At 41.2% G+C, this 19495-nt stretch overlaps 1 protein-coding gene across 2 annotated transcripts in view; it reads left to right on the forward strand.

Annotated features, from left to right (window-relative positions):
- LSAMP (limbic system associated membrane protein) overlaps window positions 1-19495 on the forward strand; it is a 1400662-nt gene that overhangs the window by 650140 nt on the left and 731027 nt on the right. The gene's annotated exons all lie outside the window — the stretch shown is intronic.

Consider the following 19495-nt stretch of genomic DNA (forward strand, 5'->3'; position numbering starts at 1 on the left):
GACATTTTGGTGCCTTTCTGGTTTGTTTGTTTGTTTGTTTGTTTGTTTGTTAAAAAAAACTTTGGTTTTATTTTTTAAGGGAGAGGAGGGTTTGTTTATACCAGTATTGTTGTTTTAAACATTAGTTTTGCAGCTACCTGTTTCTGCAGCCCTTTTTGCTGGGTGGATCCTGCCATTTCCTTCACCAAAGGTTGCATCATGGCATAATGCTATTCTGAGGGGGAGGGATACATTTGGGAGGAGAACAGCAGTCTCTAGTGTCTTTTGACTCAGCCCTGCTTATCAGTGTATTGAAGCTGAGCAAAGCAGAGCACAGCCTGCAGTGTGGTCTGCAGGCCCAATCAATGTTTTGGCTTTCAGCACATCACCAGTCATTGGTCAATGCTGTATTGTGTCAGGCACAGTGCCCTCTGCTAGAGAGCGGCTGATTCAACCAGTGTATTCATAGGTTCCCCATGTTTTGAACTACGTTTGGTAATGATCTACGTTTGGTAATGAACTACGTTTGGTAATGAAGGTCTTCTTGCTCTGTAGCTTTTAAACTAGAGGTTCTCAGAGAGTGCGGCATGCCACACTGGTGTGGCAGGAGAGGATGGCAAGTATGGCAGGAAGATTCAAGGACAATCAAAGAAACCTTTAAATATATCAGCATAGTATAGTGTAAAATATTTTATTTACAGAGTATGGATAGATATCTTTTCAAAATGAGAGTATCACACCTCTCATTGAGTTGGTATATATACTTAATGTATTTGGCAATGATTCATGATCTTATGTAGCTGCATTGTTTTATACTTTCTGGATGTCCCATGACCATATTGTAAAGTAGTTGTGTTCTATGTTGAGAATCAAGTGCTGCTAAGGAATTGTTTCTTTTACTTTTCCAATCCATAAAAAATTCAGTGTGGTGCGAGAAAATTTTCATTCTGAAAGTTTGTCCCAGAGAAAAAAAGTTTGAGAACCCCTTGTTTAAACACTTTTAGCAAATGGGGGGGGGAAGCATCACAGATTTTGAGCCTTGTACGCTTGGATTGTGAAGTGGAAGCAGGCTTCCTTCCAGTGCCTTGTTCCCAAGACTTCAAATCTCTTGCCCACATAAATAACTGAGCAGTGTAAGAATTGTGGCTTATTCCTTCATTTCATTCTTTGAAAGAAAGTTATTAAGTGTATGTTTGTGCTTGTCTTCTGGCTGTTGAACACCCACTCCTGAGTTAACATGTTTGGGAAACCCTTTGTGGTCAAAAGGTAGCACAGTTCTTGCCACTTTATAAAGCTTCCTCCCTGAGGATAATTGCAGAATAATATCCAAATGTTCAATGGCAGCTTTTCTCTCTCTCTGTCCTCATACCCCCTTCCAATCTGTTGCCTGGCAACTGGAACAAAGTGTTCATTTAACATTTAACTAATGTTTTGTAAGCAGAACTTCCCCTGTCTGTTTCTTTCTGTCTTTCAACCTATGCCACCTTCAGAAAACAGTAATTCGGAGTTAGCTGGCTATTGCTTTTCAGTGGGAAGAAAGCATTGTAAGAAAGGTCTTGGGTGCTTTCTCAGAAATGCTGTCCCAGCAGAAAATGCCCAAAAGTTGGGGATATAAGGAAGGAGAGTAGGGTTGGGTCAATATATTTTGGAAACTAAGGTGTACCATGTGGCAGAATAATGGAGGGTAAAATCACCATCATTCATTTGCCATCACAAAGAAGAGTGGAGGGTCAAAGTTGGGGATACAGTGAATACATTTTCTTCCTGATGCATAGTCAAGCATTCACATTTTTTCCCCAATAGTTATTGCAGATTTGCAAAAATGAGGGGACAGTGACTTGTTTCACAACATTATTTACAAAATTTGGTAAGAAACACAGTATCCTGGCATGACCACTGTAGCAAACTCGTTACCCTCTGAACAGGGAACTATGATAAATAGAAGCCTGATATTCTGTGAGGTAATAGGCTGGTCAGTCAAAGCTTTGAAAGAGAAATGCAATGATTGAGAGGCCAACCCTCTGCATAATATTAAGCCCCTCTGTGGTTCTGCTAAGGAACAATGGTGAGATACAACCAAACACTCAGTCCAAGAGCAAGCTGAATGTAGTGGAAGGAGTAGTAGAGCATCTGAAGTCCAAGTTTCAATCTTTAACATCTCCAGACAGAGCTGAGAAAAGCTGCCTGTCTCAAACCCTGGAAATCTGCTGTCAGTTAAACCGATTCACTATAAGGCAGCTCCCTTTGTTTCTATGAGATCTGCATATGTCTACTTAGAGATGCTTCAGGTATGTGTTGGTTACTGTGGCTTTTCTCATATATGAAAACAGTTTTCGGGAGGTCGCTATGGTGTGAGACAATGTCTTGAGTGGAGACTTAAGGTCGCCCTTTACTTAAACAGCTCACTTTATCACAATTGGCTTTCCGCCCCATTTAGGAAAACTCAATACTGTCTTACAATAAGGAAGATTGAGTTTCTTATGAAAGGCAAGAACTGTATTACCCATAACGTTGCACTATTTGTAGATTTGCTTTTGAAGATTAGAGTGAACTTTGGGAAAACTCATCCTGTCTGTTGCAAAAATGACATTCCATTATGGTTGTAAATGAGGAAAGCTGTTGCTTATTTTTCTGTTAGTTTTGTGCCGTGTTAAACTGATATATTGAGATGGCTGATTGCCAAAAAAGTAACAAATGGAACTTGAATAGATTCCAGTAGCAAACCGGTCAGCTCTTTTCCCATGGGAAAGGCTGCACCCATATGTACCTCTCCAGAAATGAAAGTCAAATAAAATAAATTGGTAATAATGTGAAGTAATGCCTATCTATTACTTGAATATGTGATGCCACAAATAGAAAAAGGTGTTTGATGCAAAAATAACACTCCTAACTGCCAGCTGTTTTTTTCTGAACATCTGGAGGTGTCCAGACATTCTGCCTCCAGTTCTTAGAATATGTAGTACAATTATCGACTAAACAAATCATACTAATAAAAATTATGTTTAAGCATTAAAGCACTATCATCTATTCTCTTTTATGTGACTGTGAGTATTAGCCTTAAATGAAGATTATGTGTCCAGGAGGGGAAAAACTATTCCTTAACTGTGAGAGGGTTTATTAAAAGAGTTCTTTAAATTAGTCCTCAGCTGAAAGTGCCCCTGTAAACAGCTCAGGGTTCAAAGTTGTGAATTTGACAGCTGCATGGCCGAACAACTTGTTAATCCTAAATCTGTTCTGACTGTTTGATGGTCTTCCCAGGTTCTGTTCCCTATTTTTGCTGTTTGTCTTAGCACATTCTTTTAAACTCCTCTTCAGGTAGTGATTTCCACCCAAAGATCACATGGGGAAAGCAATGATGTCACATTGCCCCATAGCCAATCATTTTTAACTACATGGTTGCGCCCCTTACAGTAAAGGAAGCTTCATTACCTTCATGGTGCATATTGTGTGGCATCAAGAGATGTTATTTGAAGTAGAAAAGGGGGTTTCCTATAAAACACTTTTGTCCAGGCTCAAGCCTAGTTGGAATATTTTTCCTAGATTTCTCAGATTTTGGAACATGAAATCCACCTTCTGCAGAAAATTGTGAGAATCAAGCAGATTTGTCTACCTGGACCTCATGTGCATAATTTGATCTGGTTGAATCATTATTTGCCTATAAGGGTTGCAACTTGCAGAATTGGTGCACTTTTTCGGTCACCATGGCCACAAACCTGGGTGTGGAAGACCATGAAAAAAATAGATGGAATTACCCGCTTGTGTTCATTTCCCCCCTCCATAATCATAAACTCTGGACATATATTCACACACACACACACACACACACACACCTCAAAAGTGGGAAACAGCAAGTCCCCTTTACACTAAAAATGTATAAATCATTTCATATAAAATAATTTCATGCATTAAAACAATATCACTTATAAAAAACCAGTTTCAGAACTGACACAGTTACAGACTAGGGTGAAAATCTCATCTTAAAGGGCTTGTTGAAAAAGGAACATCTTCAAAGAAAGAAAGAAAAATAGAAAAGGGAAGGTCTTCAATAGGTACTGAAAATTGCAAAAATTGCATTGCTGAGAGTTCTATTGTCATGCTAGATTTCAGGTATTTCCATGTTACTCTAGGAAGGGAAATGATCTGGGGAAACCACCAATGGGCAATACTTAAAAGGAGAAATGTGGTACTTAACCATACCACCTGAACATTCTCATGCTACACTCCAGGAACATGAGCCACTGAACAAACAAGCAAACAAAAAGTATATAAAAACCACCCCCAAGTACTAAGTAAGTTCTTTAAGACTGAGAGGGTTTGGTATTTTGGTGGCTGGCCTTTTCACCATTGAAGAATACCACTGGAGAAACAAATAATTGACTGGATTGCCCTAAAACCTGACCAGTTTGCAAATAAATAGCAATTAAAAAAATTCAAAGTGTATATGTTTCATTAGGGGGTCCCATGCATAGGGTCCCAGGTTCAATCTCCACTTGAAAGGATCACAGGAGAAAAACCTGAGGAGCTGTTGCCATTCAAGGTAGGTACTATTGGCCTAGATAGGACCTTTTCAGTTGTGATCCCCTACCTGTGGGATGCACTCTACAGCAAGACTCATTTGGCAATGACACCAACATCTTTTGGGCAGCAGGTTTCCTCTTTTCTTATGCATTTGATGGAACATGTAACCCAGCTATGTGAAGGCTTTACATTTGTGTCGTGTTGGGTTGCTGATGCAGGTTCCTATCTGTTTGTTTTCTATGGAGGTGATGATTTTATATATATATCAGGTGCTAATTTGGGTAGCTGTCATTTTAAACAATTTTGCATGCTGATGATGGGTTGCCTGGAGACTTCCCTGGGTTAGGCAACTGACAATTAAATCCATTCATTCATTTCTAATAAATAGGTTGATAAGTATATTGGCCCAATATAAAACAACTTACAGGGATCAGTGGCAGACCTTGGCATCTCAAATTACAGTAGCACTCTGTGCAATGTCAAAATCCATCCCCTTGCCTCTTGCCTTCATTTGGACTTCATAGTTGTGGCATCTACTGTGGTGCCCTAAAAGCTCTGAGCCTGGTGCAACCGAACCAGTCGCACCCCCTAGATCTGCTTTGCAGGGATTCAAGCCCAGCTTCGGGATAGTTCTCCTTTAACTAATGTAACATTATTTGAATCTAAAAATAATAATGATAATGATAACCATCACTGTCAGTGGATGATGAAATATACTAGCTTGTGTCTGTGGTGTAAATAGCTAGCAATCATTTCTAAAAATGCTCCCACTATTTGGTGACAATCAGCTCTGAGAGCACACACGCTTTCTGCTGCTCCTTCACATTATCTATCACCTCCAGTACAGTTTATTTTCCCTGCTTTTTTATTCTTTCTTTTCTCATTTCCCCCATTTGAGCACCTCCCCGGTCTAAAGTGTTAAGTGGTTCTTGTATGTTCAATACATTTTTGTGTGTTTGCCATTTTTCTTAATTTATTGTAAAGCCGATGCCTGGTTGTCATTGAAAGTGGAGTCTAGCTGTGTTATTTATCAGCTATGTAGATTGCATTCCCTAAATCTAGTTACTCCTTTGGTATATAAAGATATATTACAGGTAGTCAGTGGGTAATGCAGTTATAAACTATGCAGCATAGAATCTCCATTCCTTGTGTCTGGCACCGGGAACTAATGGGCAGAATTTCATCTTGATCGCCTTGAGGCTGTTCTGACTTCTTCTTTTTTTTAAAGGTCTGTAATGTACTTCTTCCATTGCATAGCTAGTCTGGTGCCTAGCATTTTTCAGCCCACTCATGGAGGGATGCTCTACCACCCACAAAATGTATTCCGTTCTGGAAACAAGTGACTAATGTTGCTAATAGCTGAGATCTTCCTGTCTTCACAAACGTCTGCTAAATTCACACAGATCTGCCATCAGTTTTGTCAACCGTTTCAACGTTTGAGATCTGGATGGGGTATCTTGAAGATCCTTAAGACATATGTACCTATGGTGGCATATAGTGAATGGGGTGAATTTGTAACTGGAAGTACAAATTCTGTTCAGAACCCCCCCCCCCCCACAAAATGAACTGAGCCCTCTGAACTTTGGGCCCATCATCCAGCCCTCTCTTTCTAAAGCAAATTGGTCCTCATGGTAATGGAGAGCTACAGGCCTAGTAGGCTAAGCATGCTCACATATCCGCCAACATTCCTCAGATGGTATTATTATTATTATAGGGATGGTATTATTAGTAATATTTTACCCTGCCCATCTGACTGGGTTGCCACAGCCACTCTGGACGGTTTCCAACATATTTAAAAACATAATAAAACATTAAAATGTTAAAAAAACTTCCCTAAACAGGGATGCCGTCAGATGTCATCTAAAGGTTGTATAGTTCCATATCTCCTTGGCTCAGTGGTCGCTTAAACCCATTGTTGTTGTTCAGTCGTTCAGTCGTGTCCGACTCTTCGTGACCCCATGGACCAGAGTACGCCAGGCACGCCTATCCTTCACTGCCTCTCGCAGTTTGGCCAAACTCATGTTAGTAGCTTCAAGAACACTGTCCAACCATCTCATCCTCTGTCGTCCCCTTCTCCTTGTGCCCTCCATCTTTCCCAACATCAGGGTCTTTTCTAGGGATTCTTCTCTTCTCATGAGGTGGCCAAAGTACTGGAGCCTCAACTTCAGGATCTGTCCTTCTAGTGAGTACTCAGGGCTGATTTCTTTGAGAATGGATAGGTTTGATCTTCTTGCAGTCCACGGGACTCTCAAGAGTCTCCTCCAGCACCATAATTCAAAAGCATCAATTCTACGGCGATCAGCCTTCTTTATGGTCCAGCTCTCACTTCCGTACATTACTACTGGGAAAACCATAGCTTTAACTATACGGACTTTTGTCGGCAAGGTGATGTCTTTGCTTTTTAAGATGCTGTCTAGGTTTGTCATTGCTTTTCTCCCAAGAAGCAGGCGTCTTCTGATTTTGTGACTGCTGTCACCATCTGCAGTGATCATGGAACCCAAGAAAGTGAAATCTCTCACTGCCTCCATTTCTTCCCCTTCTATTTGCCAGGAGATGATGGGACCAGTGGCCATGATCTTAGTTTTTTTGATGTTGAGCTTCAGACCATATTTTGCGCTCTCTTCTTTCACCCTCATTAAAAGGTTCTTCAATTCTTCCTCACTTTCTGCCATCAAGGTAGTATCATCAGCATATCTGAGGTTGTTGATATTTTTTCCGGCAATCTTAATTCCGGTTGGGGATTCATCCAGTCCAGCCTTTCGCATGATGTATTCTGCATATAAGTTAAATAAGCAGGGAGACAATATACAGCCTTGTCGTACTCCTTTCCCAATTTTGAACCAATCAGTTGTTCCATATCCAGTTCTAACTGTAGCTTCTTGTCCCACATAGAGATTTCTCAGGAGGCAAATGAGGTGATCCGGCACTCCCATTTCTTTAAGAACTTGCCATAGTTTGCTGTGGTCGACACAGTCAAATGCTTTTGCATAATCAATGAAGCAGAAGTAGATGTTTTTTCTGGAACTCTCTGGCTTTCTCCATAATCCAGCGCATGTTTGCAATTTGGTCTCTGGTTCCTCTGCCCCTTCGAAATCCAGCTTGCACTTCTGGGAGTTCTCGGTCCACATACTGCTTAAGCCTGCCTTGTAGAATTTTAAGCATAACCTTGCTAGCATGTGAAATGAGTGCAATTGTGCGGTAGTTGGAGCATTCTTTGGCACTGCCCTTCTTTGGGATTGGGATGTAGACTGATCTTCTCCAATCCTCTGGCCACTGCTGAGTTTTCCAAACTTGCTGGCATATTGAGTGCAGCACCTTAACAGCATCCTCTTTTAAAATTTTAAATAGTTCAGCTGGAATATCATCACTTCCACTGGCCTTGTTGTTAGCAAGTTTAAACCCATACCCTCCAACATTTCTCTGATGGAAATAGGGATGTCCTAAGGAAAATCGGGCCATTCCAGGATCAAATCAGAAACTGGGATGGCTCCTGTAAATCAGGGACTGTTCCTGGAAAACAGACCCACTTGGAGAAATCTAAGAAATCTTGGGGTGGGTGGGTGAATGAAATAAAAACTTGATTTATTATTTGAATTATTTGTCAACCTGATCTGAATAATGATTGATTGATTGATTATATGTTTCGCCCGAAGTAGCAAACTGGGTGGTGCAGAGCTGCTACACTAGCTTCCTGGCACATTGGCCATTGTTACTTAATGGGAGGGAAGGAAGGAAGCAGTGGGTGGGAACTGGGTGGAAGGCTGAAATGCATAGCTTAGCAGCCCTTTGAGATGTTCCAAATCCCTGTTTGGGCATAGTTGGAGAGCCAGTGTGGAGTGGTGGTTAGAGTACCAGACTAAGACCTGGGAGATAGAGTTCACCCAAGAAGCCCACTGGGTGACTTTGGGCCACTCACTGTCCCTTACCATAACCTATCTCACGGGGTCATTGTAAGGATTAAATGAAGAGGGGGAGAAGTACGTATGCCACCTTGTGCTCTTTGGAGAAAAGGTGTGATAAAAAAATAAATATAATAATAAAATTAATGCTAAAAATTATTGCTGAAAAGAGGTTAACAAATTCTTCCTATCTAAATTTCTCTCTGTATTTGGGAGGTTCTGGATGAAGAGCAGCATTGTTGAGCTAGTGTTCCGGCATTCTTCCAGAGTTTGTTCAGACTCCTGTGTACACACTTTTTTCAGTATTTGTGTGTGCACCATAGCAGTCAACTTTCCCTTTTTTTGCGGGAAATTCCCTTATTCCAGTGCCGTTTCCCACTGCAAAAAAGGGAAGGTTGACAGCTATGGTGTGGACGTGTGTGTGTGTGTGTGTGTGTGTGTGTGTGTGTATTTCATGGTGCCAATATGCATGAGCATATATGCACCTTGCTGAATCACATGGAACAACAGCATCTGCTCCTTTCTGCATCAGTATTCTTTTCTGCGTTGATTGAATCAATGTGCAAATGTGCACTTTGTATGTGTTCACTGATTAAATCTCAGCGGGGAAAGGAAATCCTGATGGTATCATGCAATTGCATCAACATTTCTTTGCCCATATGTACTGGTGCCCTTCAATAACTGGTAAGGCAAGAGAAGAAAGAAAGGGAAGGGAAGGAGGACTATGAAAACCAAAAGCAGTAGAAAACCTCTGATACATCCGTTCCAAAGTTAATTTTAGAAATTCTTCAAGTTAAACCAGAAGGCAAGTGGAACAGAACAGTAATGGAATGGAATGGAGAACATGCACTCAGCTCTGATCTCCATCACAAAGAAGGGAAAAGGTGGGGCTTTTAACCTCCAACATCATTTCAATCATTTCTTGAGTGCTGTGACATTACCAAAATAGCAGTACTGAGGAAGTTAACAATATGGGTCAGAGAGAAAATATCAGTATGGTCATCTAATGCACATGCTGCTTCCCATTCCAGAGATGTAATGGTTATGTGGTGTTGGTAATCTTGTCAGGCAATGAAGAACACATTGGATTTAAAGGATCTTTCAGAGATGTTATTGTGTGCAGGTTCCTCCTGCACCCCCCCCCCAAAAAAAAGTAATCTTCAGAGAAATTTACTGGGGTGTGTGAGTGGTGTTTGGTAGGTAAGAGCCAAGAAGGTGAGTTTGGGAGGGATCATGTTTCAGGATCATTTCCAAGAAACAGCAAAACCAGGATCAAGAAGAAGAAGAAGAGTTTGGATTTGATATCCCGCTTTATCACTACCCGACGGAGTCTCAAAGCGGCTAACATTCTCCTTTCCCTTCCTCCCCCACAACAAACACTCTGTGAGGTGAGTGGGGCTGAGAGACTTCAAAGAAGTGTGACTAGCGCAAGGTCACCCAGCAGCTGCATGTGGAGGAGCGGAGATGCAAACTCGGTTCACCAGATTACGAGTCTATCGCTCTTAACCACTACACCACACTGGCTTTCCAGTGTGGCTCTCAAGTTAAGGAACAGCAAGCAGAGAGAGAGAGGAGAGGGAGAGAAAGAAAGGACTGTGGATAAGGGCAAAAGAAAAGGTAGCAAGCTTAGTGAATGCTTATGGAGTAAATTAAATAATGGTACAAGGTCAAGAAGATTGGGGTTGGGAGGGAAGACCTGACAAATAACGTCAAATTCCATGTCTCCTTTGATCCCTTCTTCTTTGACAGGCCAATAAACCTGCTTCTGCCATTCCTCCCCTACCCCCCCCCTTTCTACTGTTCAATGATAGGGACAAAGAAACCAGAGGACAAGTGGATATTTCACCAAGGAGATGCTTAGTAGAATCACCCGTACACATTGACTGGGCAGAGGTCCAGATGGTCATGCTTAGATGGAGAATGTAAATGAAACTAGATAGGCAGTTCAGTCATCTGAATCTAAGAAGATTTGGAGGAGGAGTGCAATGGTGATTTAAGCAAAGGACATCTATTTGCTGAAAACTGTTTGACTTTGGCCAGGGAACAAAACTTGTGCATGAATGAAAGTTTTGCCAGTTGAAGTCTTGGATAGCTGCTTGAATTTCACTGTGAGAAGAATTTATAGAGTCAGTCTTTGTTGGATTGACTTTTAGAGGAAGGGCCTCCAACAGTGTTTTAAAATACTGGTAATTACAGGAACAAAATAAAAAGTTCAAGGGGTGGGGTGGGGGGAATGCATTGATTATACAACTTCAGATGAAAGGGACCTTAAACATTAGGAAATTAACTTTGTAAACTTTTTCATGGTACATCAGAGTGTTCTTCAACCCTGAATGAGTAATGAATATGGAACATTATATTTTAAAAATACAGATAATAGAACATGCAGTACAAAGGGCACAGGTTATTTAGTTTTAATTTATTTTATAGAAATTTCTATCTTGCCCTACTATTACATATGCACTACTCAGGCGGGCTTACATTAACATTTATATTTTATATGAAAGAACAACTTATCTGGTAAAAATTTAGCAGAGGCAGAGACTCCAGATAAAACACAACCTTTAAATAAATACAGCTGAAATGATTGCTTTGTACTCCACTAATTTAACTTTGCATTTACCAGCAAAATGGCACAAGAAAACATAGCAACCTAATTTGCTCTATTTATTAATTTAAAGCATTTTCACCCCACTCTTTAGCCAAAAAAGGTTCCTTGAGGAACTTACAGACCTCAAAACACCAGGCAGACGAGGCAGTCAAGCCTCAATAGCATGCCATATCCAGTCTATGGGCCCCATCAGCCAGAGGAGGCCTGGCACAGGCCTAAATAACCCATGGCCATGTCTCCTATGCTGCCACAATTGTGTATATGTTTGTTGTAGAATAAGAATGTCTTGTCCATGGCCTGGCTCAGCTGAAAACAATGTCCCCTGGGCAGCCGCGGAGCAAGCTGATCAGGCACCTGGGGCGGCGTGCGTGCTCTGCACCCAGGGGTAGGACCCATGGGGCAGGGCAAGCTGGGGCAGGATGCTCTGTGGGGCCTCTGAGGAGTCTGCCTGCCTCCTCCCACTAAGCCAGCCTACAGCTAAGGGGGACGCAGCAGGCAGACCATTTGGGGGCAGCACAGAACCTGCGGGTGCCCAAGCCACCATGTCACTCCCAGGAGATACATGTGGCTTGGGTGTGCTGCAGGCCCATTGGTGAGTGCCGCCCTGCATTTTGTGATCCTCCCCTCAATGGTGACACATGGTGCAGACCACCCCCACCACCCCCTTCCTCTGTCCCTGTTTCTGGGTGCAGCTCTGGTGCTGACCAGAGGGAGTGGAATTGAAGAAATTCTGCTCTACCACAGATAATGAAAGGAATGTTTACTATTATGTTCCTGTCAATAGAAATTTGGAGCACAGGCAACAGAAATAAGGGGAATATGCCACTGAATTGAAATCTCCACCTTTGCCCTTATTTCCTTAAAGATGCAGTTTTTTGCAGTCTCCTACCACCCATTACAGCACAACTTTCACCTGCATACACCATGCCAGAAAACTCAACTCAGATTGTCATTTGTTATTATAACATCCATTATATCCGTTGCCAATTGGAAAACTGGGTATTCTTAACCATATTTCCTGAAGATTAACTCCTACAGTATTGGACGTTAGTCTTTGAGTGCTCAATCCTATCTGTCCAGAGCTCCAAGAAAGGGAAAAAATAATCTTGGGTCATATCACACCACCAGCAAATGCTTCCTTATCAAGGTCATACCACGCTTGCGCTATCCTCATGGGAGAGCCATGCACCAGTCCAGTTAATTACACTAACAGCCATGGAAATTATATTGGCCTGCCACTGGCCTAGAGAGATGAATATCTCCATTTCTTAGTCGCAGGGGGATGTTAATGGCATTTTTATTAACTGGTGACCTGTTGACTGCTATTAGAATATAGATTGTATGCATAAACCAGGTCGGAGTACTGAAGATATGATTATGGAGCAATTACTGTGTCAGCCAATGTGGCTTCTAATCAGGGCTGGCAAAGAGAGTTTGGAAGCTTGGAATCTGCATTTTGGAGTCCAACAAGAAGAAACAGTTTTTGCATCAAAGTCTGCATTGCTCCTTTACATCTTCTGAAATTGAAATGTCCGATTCATCTGATTAGAAGAAGGGAGAGTTAAACCAGCAAGGAAAGACTATTTAAGAGGCATGCTTTTTTGTTGTTAGAAAAGTCTAGACTATTAAAGGGGTTGAGAGTTTGGGAAACTTCTTTAAGAACTTGTTTAAATGTCTCATTGTTGGGTCATAATGCTAAAGCTTCGGTTATTTTTTAAAAGGAGCAGCAAAGTCATTGCAAGGAAGCTCCATGGGTATCATAACAATGATTTAGGTCACCCGCAGACCGTCAGTATTTTGCGAGAGGGATTCAAGCTCACATTAGAAATTTAGGTTTCTGTGAGGGGATAGTAAAGTACTCTGTCGCCCTGGTGCAGCAAATCCACTTTGAAAATAAATTGGCTTTTTCTGGTTGGGAAAGTGGTAGGGAAATGCACTGACAAATGTGAGATGAGCAAATGAGTGACAGGAAGATGTAAAACCACTGCACAAGCAAATCAGGATGAACACATAATGAATGCACATTGTTGAATAACCTCCCCACAAACAAATCAGAACAAATGCTCAATAAAACAGGATGCAATTTGTGCAAGCAAATCAGGATGAATGTTCAACAAACAAGTTGTCTGGAGGAGTCCTTAAATATGGTCAATAGTGCCCTTTCAACATGTTCTACACTGGAAAGGGGTTTCCAGCAACAGATATTCAGAGATATTCTGTTTGCCCTGTTTTCTGCAAATTAGGTTTTTTTAAAAAAGAAAGAAAGAAAGAAAGAAAGAAAGAAAGAAAGAAAAAAGTATCAAAATGCATTTAAATTGTATGATCCCGCCCCCCTAAAATACATGTGCTCGCCTGCATGTACTCTAAAATACATATTACTGTATGCATTTCCCCCTAGCTGAGAACAGCATTGCAAATTCAGAGGAGCATTAATAAAATCCATTTATTAATTTATCCATTTATTAATTCAGAAAGTATGGATTAGATCAGTGCATCAGATTAAGTTCTCTGTCCCTAGATTCAGCAAAGGGCATCCCTGTTGTAATCATGACTTACAGAGAGCATTTGAGTTATACAACATGACTCACACACCTATTAAATTTTTGGGAAGCCCTGCAAGATAATAATAATAATAATAATAATAATAATAATAATAATAATAATAATAATACCCCACCCATCTAGGTGGGTTTCCCAAGCCACTCTGGGCATGCAGTATAAAACATGCCCATATGTTTCATATATTTTTACATATAAAAACATAGGAAAACATCAAACATTTAAAATTTCCCAATACATGGCTGCCTTCAGATGTGTTCTAAAAGTTGTGTGGTTCTTTATCCCCTTGATATCTGATGGGAGGGCATTCCATGGAGGGGGGGCACTGCTGAGAAGGCCTTCCGCCTGGAAATGTTGTAGCCTATTAGATATCTGGTTCTAATCTTGTTTACAGAGAAATAAGGAGAATAATATTTTGTTAGGTGAAACAGTCAATTCCTTGTCTCATTTCTGAACCAGAAAACAACTGTGCCTAAATCATTCCATTGATAACTTCTTCTCTTGATTCGTGAATCAAGATTATTTAAGGTTGTTTTTGTGGAGTTCACAAGACCCAAGAAAAGTCATCACACAACCCACGATCCTTACCTGCTATGAGCTCTGCGTAATTCACAAAAGGGCATTGCAGACCATGAATTAGAAAGGCATTTGTTTAATTCATGTGTTACACAGAGGCACTGCATATTTCAGAAATAAAGACATTTCATTAATTCAGAGTAATGTCAGTGTTGATCTATTATAATTCTTCATTCGGATTCAGATCTATATTCCAAGAGCTTTGTCCATTTGTCTTGAGGGCTTGGTGCTCTCTGTTCTGTCTGAGTCCATTTACACAATCAGTTATCTCAGAATAACAACCCCTAAACTCATTTGGGCCTCTGATTCAGTTATACATTGGAGGGATAAAGCAGGACTTTAAAAAGCCAATAGCCCCTAGCAAAATTAGACTTTTGATACAATTCTCTTGCATGATCTCTGTTTTGAAACAACAATTCCCTCAAACACTACAGCGGCACCACAGGAACCCCTTTCCCACGGGCCCATTCCATAGATTTGTTGTAACATGTAAAGTTTTGTAACATATTTCTGTATTTGAGGCTAATTACATGGGTCATGAAATCAGGTGCATACATGGAGAAGCAGCTCCTGCAGCGCTACTGCAATATTTAAAGAAGCTGTCTTTAGCATTTGGAATCCAGTCTCATACAGAAATCAAATGTGCCTAATTATTGTTTGCATAGTGCCACCATTACCATGCATAGTGTTTTTACACCTTTCCATTATGATCTGAGTCTGAAGATTGGTTGAGATGCCTACAATTTTCAGCAGTGGGGAGTGGCCATAATTTAGGTGTAGAGCACAGATTTTGCATGAAAAAAGCCCCAGGTTGGCATCTCTAGGCAGGACTATGGAAGACTCCCGTCTCAGTCCTTGGAGAGCCACTTTCATTTAGTGTCAACAATGATCATTTAGCAGGAGCAAATGGACTGATTTGGTATACAGAACCTTCCTATGCTTCCAATTGTGGTTATACAGTGGTATCTCGGGTTAAGAACTTAATTCGTTTTGGAGGTCCGTTCTTAACCTGAAACTGTTCTTAACCTGAGGTACCACATTAGCTAATGGGGCCTACCGCTGCTGCCGTTTCGCCGCCGCCACGGAATTTCTGTTCTCATCCTGAAGCAAAGTTCTTAATCCGAGATACTATTTCTGTGTTAGCGGAGTCTGTAACCTGAAGCGTCTATAACCTGAGGTACCACTGTAATACGTTGTATTTTTAATACTGAACTGCTGTGGGTTGCTAATTTTTAGTATTATAGCATTATGTTAAATGATTGAGAGGCTTTTTAAATTAAAAAAAAAATATTTTTGTATTTTGATCCATTATGCGAACCCTTTTAGAATGAACTGTATCCTTAAAAGGGGTAGGGAAATTGATTAAATAAATATTAAGTAAGATAAACTACACAAGGCATCAAATTTTCATTTGAGGATGAGTATGATATTGTGACAAAGCCTTCATGGGAAAGGTGGGTTTTGAGATGAGATTAGAAAGAAAGGAGGGAGCACCACCACACATGTGTTCTGGAAGACAGTTCATGGACAGCAAGAGACAATTTGAAGGAGCAGGAGACTTTTGGATGGTTGATGATGGTGGGGTGTGAAAAACAAAGGCCACAAGAAAGGATGTGTCAGGATGTGAGAACAGAGAGAAAAAATAGGAAGGCCATCACATTAGTGGACAGCTTGGTGGGCTGGTGGTGGTCAACTGACCTCCACTGGGCTACAGCACTGCTGATTACCAGGTGATAGAGGGTTACAGAGGCAGCAATGACAGTATGATGCATAATCACTGGTGGAGCTAAACCAGTGTTCCTGCTTGAACATTTGTGCCATGCCAACCTCAATACTGCTTTGCCCCTTCTCTACCTCCTGGTAAGCAGCAGCAATGTGACCTAGAGGTCAGGTGAGCACTGCCACCCCCACCAAACCACCTGTTACCACTTTTATCATAAGAAAGAGGAGCTTTGGCTGAAGTGACCAGGAAGCCAATATAGGATTTAAGGAGAGTCATCATGTAGACTAGGAGTGACTAAACCCATATGGCCTGATGTGACTCCTCAAGCAAATGTGTAGAAGACCTAACCAATTTGGCGAGTTGGCACTCATTATTGACAATATAGACACAGTGCTGGAGTGGGCAGAGAAGTTGAAACTCCTCCTCCCTGCCCAGTTCCCTGATGGAGATGCAAATCATTCCCTCCCAATCTTCAGATCAGTCATTTGATGAGAATGGAGGAGGTGATAACCCTCCTCCTTAGCTGAACTCCATGGGTTAGCTGAGGGGTGTGAGTCCCTTGTGGATGTGTTGTGTGGGCAGGTGCATTCTCCATGTGTGCAAATGAGAACAGTGTCATGTCCACAAAAAATATTGGCCAAGGATGAATGAAGGTCTTGAACCAAAAAGTTTCGCAACCCCCCAATGTAGACAGGCTGAGAAAAGAGGAAGATTATTTTGGCAGCAGAATTGCAGATGGAGTTCAGAAAACTAACATATAACACCAGAGAACCACAGAGAAGAAGGCTGTAGTAGTCGAGCTGTGAAACAACCAGAGCATAAATCAGAATTTTCAAGGGCAGCTTTTTCCCTTTGGGAGTATTGCAAAATACCTTTGCCATTTTTTTTATTTTTTATTTATTTTGCATTGCTGATAATGGACATGACTTGGTGAGAGTAAAACAATAAATCCAACCCCATGTAAGGTTTTCTCTGTTGAAACACCCTGGAGTGCCTTTTACATGCAGGAACAAATAACAACCTTGGTATCTAATTAGCACATGCTGGGGGTGGCTTTCTCTATCATACCCTGCTTCTCAGATAAATGTGATTAGAGACAAAATGATATATAAGATACACAAGGAAATGCTTCTTTTCTTACTATGGATGGTTCCCCAATGTGGAAATGTGGAGGTTAAAAAATGAAATCCCTTGCCCCAACCAAGTCCAAACACTGCTGAATTATTATGAACTATGCCCAGTACTTCAAGCCCTATGGAATTTGGCCCCGCCTCAGAGTGAATTTGCCCCAAATCAGCTTCATCAGGCTTCCTTTTCCTAAATCTCCCTTGCAGGAGATCATTTATCAATAAACCTGCCTTTGTTTTAATTATCCATTGACACCAAGCAATGTGAAGAATTACCCATACAGTACCTATGCTCACTGTTGGCTGTAAGATAAGGCAATGGATGTTCCTTTGGAGGGGAAACATGATGCAACTAAGGGCATCATGGCCTCTGACATGCTTCATGCCAGGCCTCCCTACAGGCCACCATAGCAGAGGGAGCTTACTCTCCCACAGGCTAGTATGTGAGTCAAAACAGAACTCCAAAGTAGAAAATCCAAGCTTTTTCTGGATACTCTATATTTTGCTTCCCATCATGACTGGGTTACATGGCACAAGGACATTAGCAAGAGTGCCAGCTTCTTTATCTGTGATATCAGTGCTTCTGTTTTTCCTCCACAAGTACCCTCACCTTCATGCCCAATGCTGGCTCCACCAAAACCACATCAGTCTATTACACCATCAGTTCAAAATTCCCATTATTGTAGCAGTTCTGTATATATCCAAGGTGGAGCTGTACTCTGCAATTCCACTTATGGAGTGCTTACTGGGATAATTGGGTCTGCCCAGCTCATTAAAAATAAATTCTGATGTTTTCTTAGGATGGATCTAATTATCTGGACCCAGGGGGGAAAACCAGCAATAGAAAGAGAGAGAATGAGAGGGTGTGGCACAGCACACATACTGGCATGCACCTGTTCAGTGGTCCACAGCGGGGGAAACTTTAAGGCTGTAGCTAGGATCTCCTTCATCAGGTAAAATAAATTGATGTGTGACTATGGGGAGCAGGGCAGGGAGGGTTCATTTCAAGGCAGGTAGCAGCACATATCTTACTTTGACTTTCAAGAAGAAAGCCTTACATTTTGCACAGAAAAAAAGAAGCTTGCATATGGAAATGAATGTTGGACTGTCTTTACCATAATCCAACCATAGGCCTACCATGCGTACGTTTAGCATATCTGATGGTGGGACAGGAAGGGACTGTATTATATTCTCTGGAACTTTTTCTTGAACGTTTATCTTCCATGTGCTTTCATGCAATAAGCCTATGCTGAAGATTTTGCACAATGACTGGAAGTGAGGAGGGGCAGGTTGCCTCAGTTAAAAATTGAGCAAAACCTGAGTAAGTAGCACTTCAAGGATCTTGCCTCACTATCTTTTATATAAAGTCCTGAAAATTAGAAGGCTGGCGGTAGCAATCTTTCTAAAATGGGGTATCAATTTGTAACACTTCTTTCATCGGAGCATTCACTCCTGGAGAATGTAAAGCTCGCTTGCTAAATTGAACTGAGAGTGGTTGTAACATCCAAGAGAAGAGGAAAAAACATGACTTACTCTCTAGTCTGTTAAAAGGATTGCTAATGAGAAATCTGTAGGGCTAAAGCAGAGCTCGTAAGTTGCCACTGTCACATGTGAAGTATATTTCTCAGCAAAATATCTGCAAGAAACATGTAAATTTTAGAAGAATGTTGTTACAGTACTTCAGAAAACAGCAGATAATCATAATCTGTAGTCTTTTGCCCTGGCATTAATGGAGAATTTCTCTCCTAATAGAAGAATAAATACACAAAATGAAGGTTTTGTGTATGCCTACTCAGAAGGAAGTCCCACTGAGCTGAGAGGTCAAAGAGAATTTAGAGGGACACATTTCCTCTGTCTTTCTGTCGACAGATGGCATCATACAGGGCGAGCAAAGCAGTTTCTGTGCTAAAATTGGGCCTAAACCCCGGTTGAAATGGATCTAGAAAGTCCGACCCTGAGACTGTGTAAAGTCCCTCTCCTTAAGCACCTCTGTTGCTGATTCCTGTGCTCAAGACACAGGCAAATAGTGCCTAAAAGAAGAACTATGCCAAAGGCTATTCTGTTGTTGTGTGAGTAACCTCACCAAAAATTGTAATTAGATTTGAATTTGTCCATTGTCCATGAATGCCATTTTTCTCAAAGGTTCAGCTCCACCTTGGAATGCTAAATGAGATTCTCAGCAAAGCAGACTTTCCTTAAGCAAACTTCCCTACATGCTCCTATGCAAACATTATTTAGCATTAAACCTTGCTGAACCTCTCTTGATTGCTGTGAAACTACATGAAATACGAAGCCAGCTGGTTTGCAGGTGTGTGTGTAGAAGTTCATTAATGTTCACCCTGATGAAAGCTGTCATTGATTTCCCTGAACTGCATGACCCACCCAACCAAGCAGCCTTTGGCTTGGTGGCTTACTTAACTATTTGAGTCAATTCTCTCAATTGTTTCATGCTGGTGGTTTATGTGTTTGATATCCCCCATTCAGATCTGAGATCCAACCCCAT

Source organism: Lacerta agilis, chromosome 4 (assembly GCF_009819535.1).
Source record: "Lacerta agilis isolate rLacAgi1 chromosome 4, rLacAgi1.pri, whole genome shotgun sequence".
NCBI classification, from domain to species: Eukaryota; Metazoa; Chordata; class Lepidosauria; order Squamata; family Lacertidae; genus Lacerta; species Lacerta agilis.